General features: G+C 38.9%; 1 non-coding gene across 1 annotated transcript; it reads right to left on the reverse strand.

Moving 5' to 3' along the window:
• Positions 1-1,132: 1,132 nt before the first annotated feature.
• Positions 1,133-1,206, reverse strand: trnar-ccu (transfer RNA arginine (anticodon CCU)). Its single transcript has one exon. It is a non-coding gene; the product is annotated as a tRNA-Arg (tRNA).
• Between the last annotated feature and the right edge of the window lie 11,410 nt (positions 1,207-12,616).

Here is a 12,616-nt window from a genome sequence, read left to right on the forward strand (position 1 = left end):
TTTCCACTGTTGGGTGAGACTACAACCATAGGTCATGGGTTAAGGGTGAAAGGTGAAAAGTTTAAGGGGAACATGAGGGAAAACATCTTTACTCAGAGGGTCATGACAGTGTGCGTGGAATGAGCTGCCAACACAAGTGGTACATGCAAGCTCAATTTTGACATTGAAGAGATGCTTCAATAGTTATATGGATGGTGGGTATGGAGACCTATTGTCAATGCAAGTAGGCGCTTCAAATTGTCTCAGCATGGATTGGATGGGCCAGGAGGCTGGTTTCTGTGCTGTATTTTCTATGACTGTAAGCGAAGATACTTTCAAAAATAAAGAAATGAGAAGTTTCTAAATATCAAAAACTACTGCAAAGAGCAGTAAACAATAAAAAATGAAACCAAATCATTATCTGCTATGATCACCCTTTGCTTTTAAAACTGCATCAATTCTCTTAGGTACACTGTCATGCAGTTTTAGAAGAAAATCAGCCAGTAGCTTGTTCTTGGAGAACAGATCTTCGACAGACCATGGCTGTCTCATTTAGTTCTGTCTCTCCAGGTAATTGCAGACAATCCTGACGATGTTAAAATCAGAGTTCTGGAGAGAAAGCAGGTACAGGGTTCTGAGTTGGATGATCAGCCATGATCATACTGAATGGCGGTGCAGGCTCAAAGGGCCGAATGGCCTACTATTGCACATATTTTCTATGTTTCTGTGTCATCGTTTAAAATAGAGTGAAAATGTTATTTGTTTCTCCCCCATCCCAGAGTAGCATGGGTGTTTGCAACCCTCCTCCTCAAAAACAGATGGAAACAGAATCTTTCTGAATAACTTTAAGGAAAAGGTAGAAAGGTTCTTAACTGGTAAGTGGGGTGGGGGGGCGGTGGTGGGACTGGAAGTGCGGAGTTACCATGAGTAGATGGAAATGCTGACAGAGAGAACTTGCAGATGCTGGAAACCCAAACAAGACGCACAAAATGCTGGAGAAACTCAGCAGGCCAGGCAGAATCTATGGAAAAGAGCACAGTCGAAATTTCAGAATATAGATTATCTTAATTGGCATCAATAATGCTTACTGATGTGCTTAGACTCACATCAAAGGAACTCAGGACAAAGAAAAGCTGCATTTATAAAAATTCATCAACCCAGATGGGACTCGAACCCACAATCCCTGGCTTAGGAGGCCAGTGCCTTATCCATTAGGCCACTGGGGCCAAACATGTCATAATTTACACCATTAAGTGCTTTTTCTTGTTTGCTTTTTCCCCTTTTTAACATAGAAAAGTATTTTAAGTTATGGAATATCAATGTTCATGTAAATCCTCCCATAATTTTGAAATAATTTATTTAAAATGGAAAAGTTTGCTACAGAAAAGCAAAGATCTTAAAAAGTTGTGAATTAGGGGTAGCAGCTAATTAATTCAAGACAAACCACACACACACAACATGCTGGTGGAACTCAGCAGGCCAGATAGAATCTATGGTAAAGTGTAAACAGTCATCGTTTTGGGCCTGCTAAGTTCCTCCAGCATTTTGTGTGCGTAGCTTGGAAATGCAGAGTTCAGTTTGCAATTATCTAATTAAATGCTGGAACAGAGTTGAGAAACTATGTGGTCCATTCCTGATCCTAATTTATGTTATTTTTGAAAGCAGATATTCCCAGTTTTCAAAGACTTTCTCCAGTGAATCTCTAGATGTAAAAGAGCTTCTTTAAATGGTATGTGAACCCCCCTGTCTTGTGGTAAACTATGTATACCTGTCTGGACACGCACCCCCCCCCCCCCGCTGACTGCTCCTGTGGCTCCTCCCTCAGACCCTTGTATAAAGGCGATTGGGGGCATTGCTCCTCCCTCAGTCTCGACATGGTCGAGGTCCCTTTTTCTCTGTTAATAAAAGCCTATCATTCACTTCCAGTCTCCTAGAGTTATTGATGGTGCATCATGTCTGCCATCAGACAAATAGAGATGACCAACTTTACAGCTCAATCATGTCAAAAGTCAATGATGCAACACACAATTATTGTACTTGAGACAAAGGATAACTGAGTCAGGCTCCAATGGATTGGAACTTTGACTGCAAAGTTAGCTTTATCTATGCATCTTGATCCATGGAATCTTAGTTGAATAGAAGTAGAACAACAAAACTTACCCAACCAAACAGTAAATTAAGATGTTTGGAGGCCTGAATAGACAATACTGACTACTAAACAAATGCCACTCTTCAAATCTATAGCTCAGTGGAAGTTAACAAAGACATAGTATCTATCTTTTTGCTGCAACTGTCATCTGCTAGAACAAGGCTACAGAAGCAAGCTGGTATAAAAAAGTTTGAGCCAATCTAGAAAAAGTCAGCATTAAACGTGGTTCTTATTTGAAATCAGCCAGAACTAAAATCAATAATCAAAACTGAAGGAAAGGCAATACTTTTTCTCACAAATGTTGGAGCACATCAGAAATGAATAAAATGAATTGGATCAGCCTGAAAGACTCATGTATTTTTGTAATATCCCAAGTGAAAGCTTTTTTCCCCAAAAGACAGTGTTTAACAAAGTACACAACTGCTGAATAGATATATAATGCATTTATACTTGCTTTCTTTGATGCAACAGGATAAAACAATACTTTTCAGTTGACTGATTGGATATTCTTGAATGATGGTTTGATTAAACGGAGAACACTGCAACTTCACTAAATATAGTCAGCTAGTTCAAAATCAGTCTGTTTTTAGCTGTTTTTGTTCTATTGATTTCAACAGCAATTCAGAAAGGTTAATTTGGGTTATAAACCAATATGTGCAGAAGATGGATCTCAGAATATCAACAGCTGAAGCCAAATTTGTTCTCTTAAAGGAAACTTCAATATAAACACTAATGATATTGATTCAGATTCTTTGAAACCCCTTGTCTGAGAAGTATGGATTTGTTGTCTTTGTTATCCTTTCAACCAGACAGACAACAATAATTTAAATTGAAATCAATAGGCAAGGTAAAGATATAGACTGTTGTAACACACTCTCAAAACTTTAAGATCACTTGCAGAGGTTTTCAATCTTTCATTTGTTCTTTGAACATTGTGATTTAAGAGAGAAATAGCAGCCCAACTCTTTAATGGTTTTCAAAACATTGCTTAAACAGGAGCATTCTTTTAACCATAACACAAAATGAATCTGATTTGTTAGCGAACATCATCTTGGTTATTTATCCACCAGAAATTACCAGGGATCCACCCAGTATGGGAGTTTTACTCTGCTCTAATATAAAATAAAAAATGCTGAAAATACTCCACAGGTCAAGCAGCTTCTGTATACACAGAAAGAAAATTAAGTGTTTTAGATCAAGTACCTATATGGAAAAAGTTGCAGGTACATCATTTTGAGTTCCAGAGAAATGGGGAATGAGCAGTGAAAATAAAGAAAATGGCCTGTGAAAGAAAGAAACAGGAGAGGTTTGAGTGACAGATGGAGATGGTTCTAATCAGGGAGAAAAACAGTGATTCAGTCGCCTTTTAATTTTTACTCAGTTATGCTCAGCCAGAGTTGAGAGTATCAAGGAGTTAATTGTGGGCTTTCAGAAGGGGAAGACAACGGAGAACACATACCAGTCCTCACTGAGGGGTCAGCAGTTCAAGGATGAGCAGCTTCAAGTTCCTGAGTGACAACATCTCATAGGATCTTTCCTGCAACCAACACATTGACATAATCATGAATAACATCGATCATCTCTGGGAGGGAAGTAACAAGCTTCTTCATAAGCTATCATGAGGGGACCAGGATGGCAATGCTTGGTTGTTGGTAGGTAGGGTTAATACCTGACTTTCAAAAGCACTTGTGAGTTATGTTATGGCTGGACTTAGTCCTTAAGCTGCTGGAGAACAGTGCGGAAAGAACAGGTGCTGTTTTCTCCCGGTAGAGATTAGTTTATAGTTCCAAGTGCTCCTGTCATGTTTTGTCACCCTGCAACCTTATCCTTCAATCTCTCTGAATTATGGAGAACAGCGTGTGTATAAATGTCTCTCTCCAGCAGACTTCATCATGACTCCAGTATTTCTAGTATTTTTAAATGTTTCTTAATTGTACATATGGCTTTTTTATGTTCTATCGCTGAGCAGCAGTGAACCATCTGATTGGCCTATCAGAGTTCTCTTTAGGAACTAGTTGAACTTGACTTGCATTTCTGATCTGGCTATTGTTCACCATTGCACTTAATATAAATAAATAAATAAGGATTGGCAGAGGTTCTTATTCACTAGGCATTTGAAGAGGTTGTTATGTGTCACCAAAGTCTCTTGCAAATATGGACCTTCCAAGAAACAGGATCGCAAGAGGACGCAACTCAGTCTGTTTCATCATGGGCACAATTCCCACTACCATCGAGGACATCTTCAAGAGCAGGTGCCTCAAAAGGTCAACATAATCATTAAAGACCCTTACCATCCTGGACATTCCCTCTTTGTTTTATTTCCTTCAGGGAGTAAGTACAGGAACCTGAAGACCCATTGCTTCTTCCCCCTTCATCAGATTTCTGAAGGGACTATGAACAATACCTTGTTATTCATCTTTTGCTCTATTGATTTATTTTTGTAGCTTACAGTAATTTTTAACTGCACTGCTACCACAAAACAGCACATTTCATTATATACATCAGTGATAATAAATTGGAATCTGATTCTGAATTCTGCTCTCCATTGGAAAGTCTCTGTAAGTGCCATGCCCATTAAGTGTTAGGGAATCAAATCAAAGTTGGATCTGAAATCTCACCAAGAATTTCCTTAATATTTTAAATACATCAAAAACTAATGTTTGCCCATTATCTTTGCTCAGAATATACAAGTGATAACTCACTCTCTCCTCAAGTGGCAAAACTGCCTGTAGAGAGAATTTTCTTTGCATTCCCACTATCACAAATATATCCCTTTCTAGGTATTGTATTCCATATGGAAATAAGCACACATATTACACTGATGCTACCTTACTGTTTTGACATTTCCCTTTAAAACTGGTTTAATTAAAAAGATGAGTGAAATATTTGGAGAAAACAAGATGGATAGATCAGTTTGTGAAATAGTTTATTCTTACAACATACACAGCGTCATAGCTGACTATTTTCCAATATGGAAACCTGCTTTTATTTTTGTTTATATTTTATTAGTTTCACTTTGACATTGTTGATAATGTATCAGAGGTTACTAGGTATCTCAAGAATTTTTTACATTTAGGAAGTAAACAATTGCATCAAGGTTGCTTGCTGATTTAGAATAATTGAATAAGTCCAACTACTTTTTTAGCAATTGGTATTAAAAAAAAAGAATGAGAGCCGGAATAGGAGTAGACCAATTGACTCTTTGAGCTGGCTGCACCTGTCATTAAGATCATCAAAAATACAAAATAATTATCAAAGTACATAAATGTCACCAAACACTACCCTGAGATTCATTTTCTTGTAGGCATTCATAGTAAGTACAAAGAAACACAATGGAATCATTACAAAACTGTATACAACAAAGATGGACAAGCAGCCAATGTGCAAAAGACAACAGATTGTGCAAATACAAAAAAAGAAAAAAATAGATAATAAACAAGCTCCTAAACCTGGGCTTCTGCATCTCCTTCTCTAACTCCTCTCTAGCTACTCTAACTCTCCTTCTCTCCTTCTCCTTGACTTCCTCATTGAGAGAATACATACGGTGAGGATCAGAAATAACATCTCCACCTCACTAACAATCAGCATAGGGACACCTCAAGGATGTGTGCTTAGCCCACTGCTTTACTCTCTCTACGCCAACATTTTGTGTGGTTACGCACAGCTCAAACACCATTTATAAATTTGCCAATGAGACAACTATTGTTGGCAGAATTTCAGATGGTGATGAGCAGGCATGCAGAAGCGAGATAAATCAGCTGGTTGAGAGGTGTCACAACAACTTTACAGTCAATGTCAGTAAGACCATGGAATTGATTGTGGACCTCAGGAAAGTGAAGTTAAGGAAACACACATCAGTCTTCATTGAGAGATCAGCAGTGGAAAGGGTGAGCAGTTTCTAGTTCCTGGGTGACAATATCCCTGAAGATCTATCCTGGACACAACATATTGATACAATTACAAAGAAGACATGTCAATGGCTATATTTCATTGGGAGTTTGAGGAGACTTGGTATGTCACCAAAGACTCTCACAAATTTCGACAGATGAAATGTAGAGAACATTCTAACTTGTTGTATCACCATCTGATATGGAGAGACCACTGCATAGGATCAGAAAAAGCTGCAGAAAGTTGTAAATTCAACAGCTCTATTATAGACACTCCTCCCCAGCATCAAAGACACTTTCAAAAGGCGACATTTATCATTAAGGAGCACCCAAACACCCAGGACGTGCTCTCTTCTCATTGCTACCATCGGGGAGATGGTACCAGCGGTACACACACTCAGTGTTTCAGAAACAGGTTCTTCTGCCATCAGATTTCTGAATTATCAATAAACCCATGTACAGAACCTCACTAATATTTTTTCCTTTTTTTTGCTCTCTTTTTGCACTACTTAATTAATTTAATTTATATATAGTACATTTCTTATTGTCATTTATATTTGATATATCATTACCAAATGCATTGCAATAAGCTGCCACTGCAAAACAACAGACTTCACGACATGCGCCAGCAATATCAAACCTGATTCTGAAGTAAGTATTGAGAACACAAGTTGTTGGGTCTTTGAAAGTGAGAATTGGTTGTGGAATCAGTCCAGTGTTGGAGTGAGTGAAACTATTCCTTCTGAATAAACTCTTCTCGGGCTTCCAGCCAGGTACAGGTACTGAGTATAACCAATGTTTTGATGACAAGCTCTGCCATCTCCTTCAGGGATGATGCTTGGGTCTCTCTAGGCTGATGGTATTTATACCCCCGTAGTCTGTCACCCCGATTGGTTAGTCCTCATCTAATCAGGTTTCTACTTTCCCACCTTGTTTCCAATCGAATTCATTCTTATTTAGAGTGAGACCTTCATCTTTGTTAAACTTCTTTTCCTCTAGTTTTATTTCAATGGCTTCCTTTACCAGGCGGTTGCAAAAGCTATTGGCATAGTCCTATGGGCATTGCAAATGCAGTGTTCTGCTTCCACCGATTTCTCTGGGTAACACAAACGGATACATCTCCTGTGCTTCTTGATGCAGAACACTGCATTCGCAATGGTCGTAGGATTGACTTTGACTAAACCTAGAATAAAAGAATTTTAACAATGATGAAGGTCTCACTGTAAGAATTTGATTGAGCAGATGGGTACTTCAGTCTGCCAAAATGAGAAGTTAAAAATATCAATGAATCAATCAACCAGTTGATTAGCACAGGGTTTCAGTACTTGGCCTGGTGCGTTCTGTGGGTTCACCCTCCTGAAGGACGCTCTCACCTTGGCCTCAGAGAATGAAATTACTGAGTCCTCAGGGGTTGTGGAAAAGATGTGTTCGTGCTTTGCCAAAGCAAGCATAAAGCAATCACTGAGCTCCTTTGTGAGTGAAACCTTGTTGTCATATATGTCAATTGGTCATCGCACATTTTCTACTTCAGTGCTATTTTTCTGTATTGCCTCCATGTCTTTCCTTCTCACAAACTCCAGAAATCCATTCACTGTTTTCAATGACGTGAATGATGGAGCTTCCAGACCCATACACCACTCTTCCTTTTCCCTGCCCTCTGGAAAGAATTCCAAAGAACCTCAATTGTTTGTGTAAAGGAATTTCTCTTTCAGCTCAGTTCTAAATGACCTACTCCTTATTCTGAGACTAGAATAGTTGTGACTTTTGTGGAGACTAGCAAGATCTCTCCTCACTCTTCTAAACTCAACAGACACTCTTTGTTTCCTCACATGGTAACATTGGCTGGTCTTAGTACAGACAAGTCCTCACTGCACTCTCTCTGTGGCAAATATATCCAGCTTTAAGCAAGGATACATAAATTGTAAATAGTCTGGATTGATTTACCTACCTCAATCCTCATAATCCAACATATCAATTATTTTCTTGGACTTATTAGACCCCTTTGAACTTCAACATTTTCTATATCTCACTGCTTCAAAGATTATTCTGCTTTTCTATTTGTGTACTAAAAAGAATAACTTCATTTTTTTCTACTTTATATTAACTCTAAGACTCATTTGTGACCATTGAGCTTGCTCTTCTTTTTAATAAAATCATGGCTGATCTGGCTGTGGGCTCTGCTCCCCCAAGTTGTCTTTTCCCCATTAACCTTAATTCCCCTGCTATGCAAAAAAAATCTAACTGTATCTTAAATATGTGTAATTAAGTAGTCTCTACCATTGCCCTGGGTAGAGAATTTCAGAGATTCATTAATTTCTGGGAAAAGCAGTTTCTTCTCATCTTCAGTCTATCCTTCCAAACCTTGAGGCTATGTCTCCTGGTTCTAGTTGAAACAACTTTCCTGCCTCTATCATATCTAGCCAGATGTCGTGGTCCATGTAGGGGCCAATGACATGGGTAGAAAGAGTGAGGAGGTCCTGAAAGGTGAGTTTAGGGAGCCATGTGCCAAGTTAAAGGACAGGACCTCAAGGATAGCAATCTCAGGATTGCTACCAGTGCCATATGCAGGTGGGTTTAGAAATAGTAAGATAGTGCAGATCAACACGTGGCTGAAGACATGGTTCAGGAGGGAGCGCTTCAGATTTATAGATAATTAGGCAGTTTTCCAGGGGTGGGACCTATTCTGGTGGGACAATTTACATCTGAACTAGCGGGGGACAAATATTCTTGTAGGTAGGTTTGCTAGAGAGGTTCCAGGGGATTTAAACTAGATATGAGGGGGGAGGGGAACCAAAGTGTAGGAACAGATGTATGGGAGAAGGAAGAAACAGAAAACAGTAAAGTTCTTTGTACTGTTAGAGATAAACAGAGAGGAAGAGGTGGAGAATTTCCTAAGTGCATTTATTTTAATGCTAGGAGCATTGTAAGAAAGCTGGCTGAGCTTAGAGCATGGATTGATACCTGGAAATGTGTTGTTGTAGCTATTAGTGAAACATGGTTGCAGCAGGGGTGTGATTGGCAACTAAATATTCCTGGATTTTGTTGCTTCAGGTGTGATAGAATCGGAGGGACAAAAAGGGGAGGTGTTGCTTTGCTTGTCAGAGAAAATATTACAGTGGTGCTCTGGCAGGATAGATTAAAGGGTTCATCTAGGGAGACTATTTGGGTGAAATTGAGGAATGGGAAAGGAGTAGTAACACTTATAGGGGTGTATTATAGACCACCTAATGGGGAGAGAGAATTGGAGGAGCAAATTTGCAAGGAGATAGCAGGTATTTGTAGTAAGCACAGGGTTGTGATTGTGGGAGATTTTAATTTTCTATGCATAGACTGGGAAGCCCATACTGTAAAAGGGATGGACGGTTTGGAGTTTGTGAAGTGTGTGCAGGATAGTTTTTTGCAGCAATACATAGAGGTACTGACTAGAGAAGGGGCAGTGTTGGATCTTCTGTTAGGGAATGAAATAGGTCGGGTGACGAAGGTATGTGTTGGGGAGCACTTCGGGTCCAGTGATCACAATGCCATTAGTTTCAATATAATTATGGAGAAGGATAGGACTGGATCCAGGGTTGAAATTTTTGATTGGAGAAAGGCTAACTTAGAGGAGATGCAAAGGGATTTGGAAGGAATGGATTGGGACGATTTGTTTTATGGGAAGGATGTAATAGAGAAATGGAGGTCATTTAAAGGTGAAATTTTGAGGGTACAGAATCTTTATGTTCCTGATAGGTTGAAAGGAAAGGTTAGAAGTTTGAGAGAGCCATGGTGTTCAAGGGATATTGGAAACTTAGTTAGGAAAAAGAGAGATATTTACAATAAGTATAGGCAGCATGGAGTAAATGAGGTGCTCGAGGAATATAAAGAATGTAAGAAGAATCTTAAGAAAGAAATTAGAAAAGCAAAAAGAAGATATGAGGTTGCTTTGGCAAGTAAGGTGAAAATAAATACAAAGGGTTTCTACAGTTATATTAATAGCAAAATGATAGTGAGGGATAAAATTGGTCCCTTAGAGAATCAGAGTGGACTGCTATGTGTGGAGCCAAAAGAGATGGGGGAGATTTTGAACAATTTCTTTTCTTCAGTATTCACTGAGGAGAAGGATACTGAATTGTGTAAGGTAAGGGAAACCAGTAGGGAAATTATGGAAGCTATGTCGATTAAAGAGGAGGAAGTACTGGCGCTTTTAAGGAATAGAAAAGTGGATAAATCTCCAGGTCCTGACAGGATATTCCCTCGGACCTTGAGGGAAGTTAGTGTGGAAATAGCAGGGGCTCTGACAGAAATATTTCAAATGTCATTAGAAAAGGGGATGGAGCCGGAGGATTGGCGAATTGCTCATGTGGTTCCATTGTTTAAAAAGGGTTCTAAGAGTAAACCTAGCAATTACAGGCCTGTCAGTTTGACGTCAGTGGTGGGTAATTAATGAAAAGTATTCTTAGAGATAGTATATATAATTATCTGTATAGACATGGTCCGATTAGGAACAGTCAACATGGATTTGTGCATGGAAGGTCATGTTTGACAAATCTTAATGAATTTTTTGAAGAGGTTATGAGGAAAGTTGACGAGGGTAAAGCAGTGGATGTTGTCCATATGGACTTCAGTAAGGCATTTGGCAAGGTTCCGCATGGAAGATTAGTTAGGAAGGTTCAGTCGTTAGGTGTTAATGTTGAAGTAGTAAAATGGATTAATGGTGGCTGGATGGGAGATGCCAGAGAGTAGTGGTAGATAACTGTTTGTCAGGTTGGAGGCCGGTGACTAGTGGTGTGCCTCAGGGATCTGTACTGGGTCCAATGTTGTTTGTCATATACATTAATGATCTGGATGATGGGGTGGTAAATTGGATTAGTAAGTATGCAGATAGGTAGGTTGCGTTGTGGATAATAAAGTAGGTTTTCAAAGCTTGCAGAGAGATTTAGGCCAGTTAGAAGAGTAGGCTGAACGATGGCAGATGGAGTTTAAAGCTGATAAGTGTGAGGTGCTACATTTTGGTAGGAATAATCCAAATAGCACATACATGGTAAATGGTAGGGCATTGAAGAATGCAGTAGAACAGAGTGATCTAGGAATAATGGTGCTTAGTTCCCTGAAGATGGACTCTCATGTGGATAGGGTGGTGAAGAAAGCTTTTGGTATGCTGGCCTTTCTAAATCAGAGCATTGAGTATAAGAGTTGGGATGTAATGTTAAAATTGTACAAGGCATTGATAAAGCCAAATTTGGAGTATTGTGTACAGTTCTGGTCACCGAATTATAGGAAAGATGTCAACAAAATAGAGACAGTATAGAGAAGATTTACTAGAATGTTACCTGGGTTTCAGCACCTAAGTTACAGGGAAAGATTGAACAAGCTAGGTCTTTATTCTTTGGAGCATAGGTTGAGGGGGGACTTGATAGAGGTATTTAAAATTATGAGGGTGATAGATAGAGTTGACGTGGATAGGCTTTTTCCATTGAGAGTAGGGGAGATTCAAACAAGAGGACATGAGTTGAGAGTTAGGGGGCTAAAGTTTAAGGGTAACATGAAGGGTAATTTCTTTACTCAGAGAGTGGTAGCTGTGTGGAATGAGCTTCTAGTAGAAGTTGTAGAGGCGGGTTTGATATTGACATTTAACGTAAAATTGGATAGGTATATGGACAGGAAAGGAATGGAGGGTTATGGGCTGAGTGTGGGTCAGTGGGACTAGGTGAGAGTAAGTGATTGGCATGGACTAGAAGGGCTGAGATGGCCTGTTTCCGTGCTGTAATTGTTATATGGTTATAGCCCTTCCATAATTTTATGTTTCAATAAGATCCCCTCTCATTCTTCTGAATTCTAGCAAATATAATCCAGGCAACTCAATCTCACCTCAGAGGCTAGCGGCTAGCCTCTCATGTCCAAAATCAGCCAGGGAGATTCCCCTTTCATTACAATGAAGGGTCTCAGCCCAAACATCAACTCTTTCTTCCTGACTTGCTGAATTCCTCCAGCATTTTGTGTGTGTTACTCTACATATCCTATGTAGCTGATTTTACGTGCTCTCCAACAGGCAATTATTAAAATTTTGTTTATCACCTTCACAAAAATACTACTCCCAATGGAAATGAAGAAACATTTGCCCAGTAGCAGAAATGGAATCACAGCTGGATATGCATATAAATTCTGCTTTGAACTGTTTTTTTTTCCCATGAATTACAACTTTTTGGGGGAGATGCAAAACTTAAGTTTGTTCACTAACAGTTCTATTATCATGTTTATTGTACTGAAGTGCTTTACTTCACTGGTGGGAAGAAGATCATTGCAAATAAAGCAATATAATAAAGAGATATTTGTTTCTGTGCTCATTTATTAGCCTTTACTGATAAAATAATTTAAAGTGTTAATTTTTCTACTGCCCACCTTGTTGATTGCTGTTCCATAACTTTAAAACATGTTCTGGCATGAGTGTTAATCACTGTTTAAATAGTTTATGCCTTTTACTAAAAATTGTAATTAAATCTTTGGTGCAACATATTATTGTAATCTTTATTGTTGAAGTCAATATGTTATACAACAGAGAATCATATCCAATTAAACAATTTCTATCCAAAGAAAATGGAAAACTAGTTTCCTGTTGCAATTG

The sequence above is a fragment of the Hypanus sabinus genome, chromosome 17 (genome assembly GCF_030144855.1).
Source record: "Hypanus sabinus isolate sHypSab1 chromosome 17, sHypSab1.hap1, whole genome shotgun sequence".
Classification (NCBI taxonomy): Eukaryota; Metazoa; Chordata; class Chondrichthyes; order Myliobatiformes; family Dasyatidae; genus Hypanus; species Hypanus sabinus.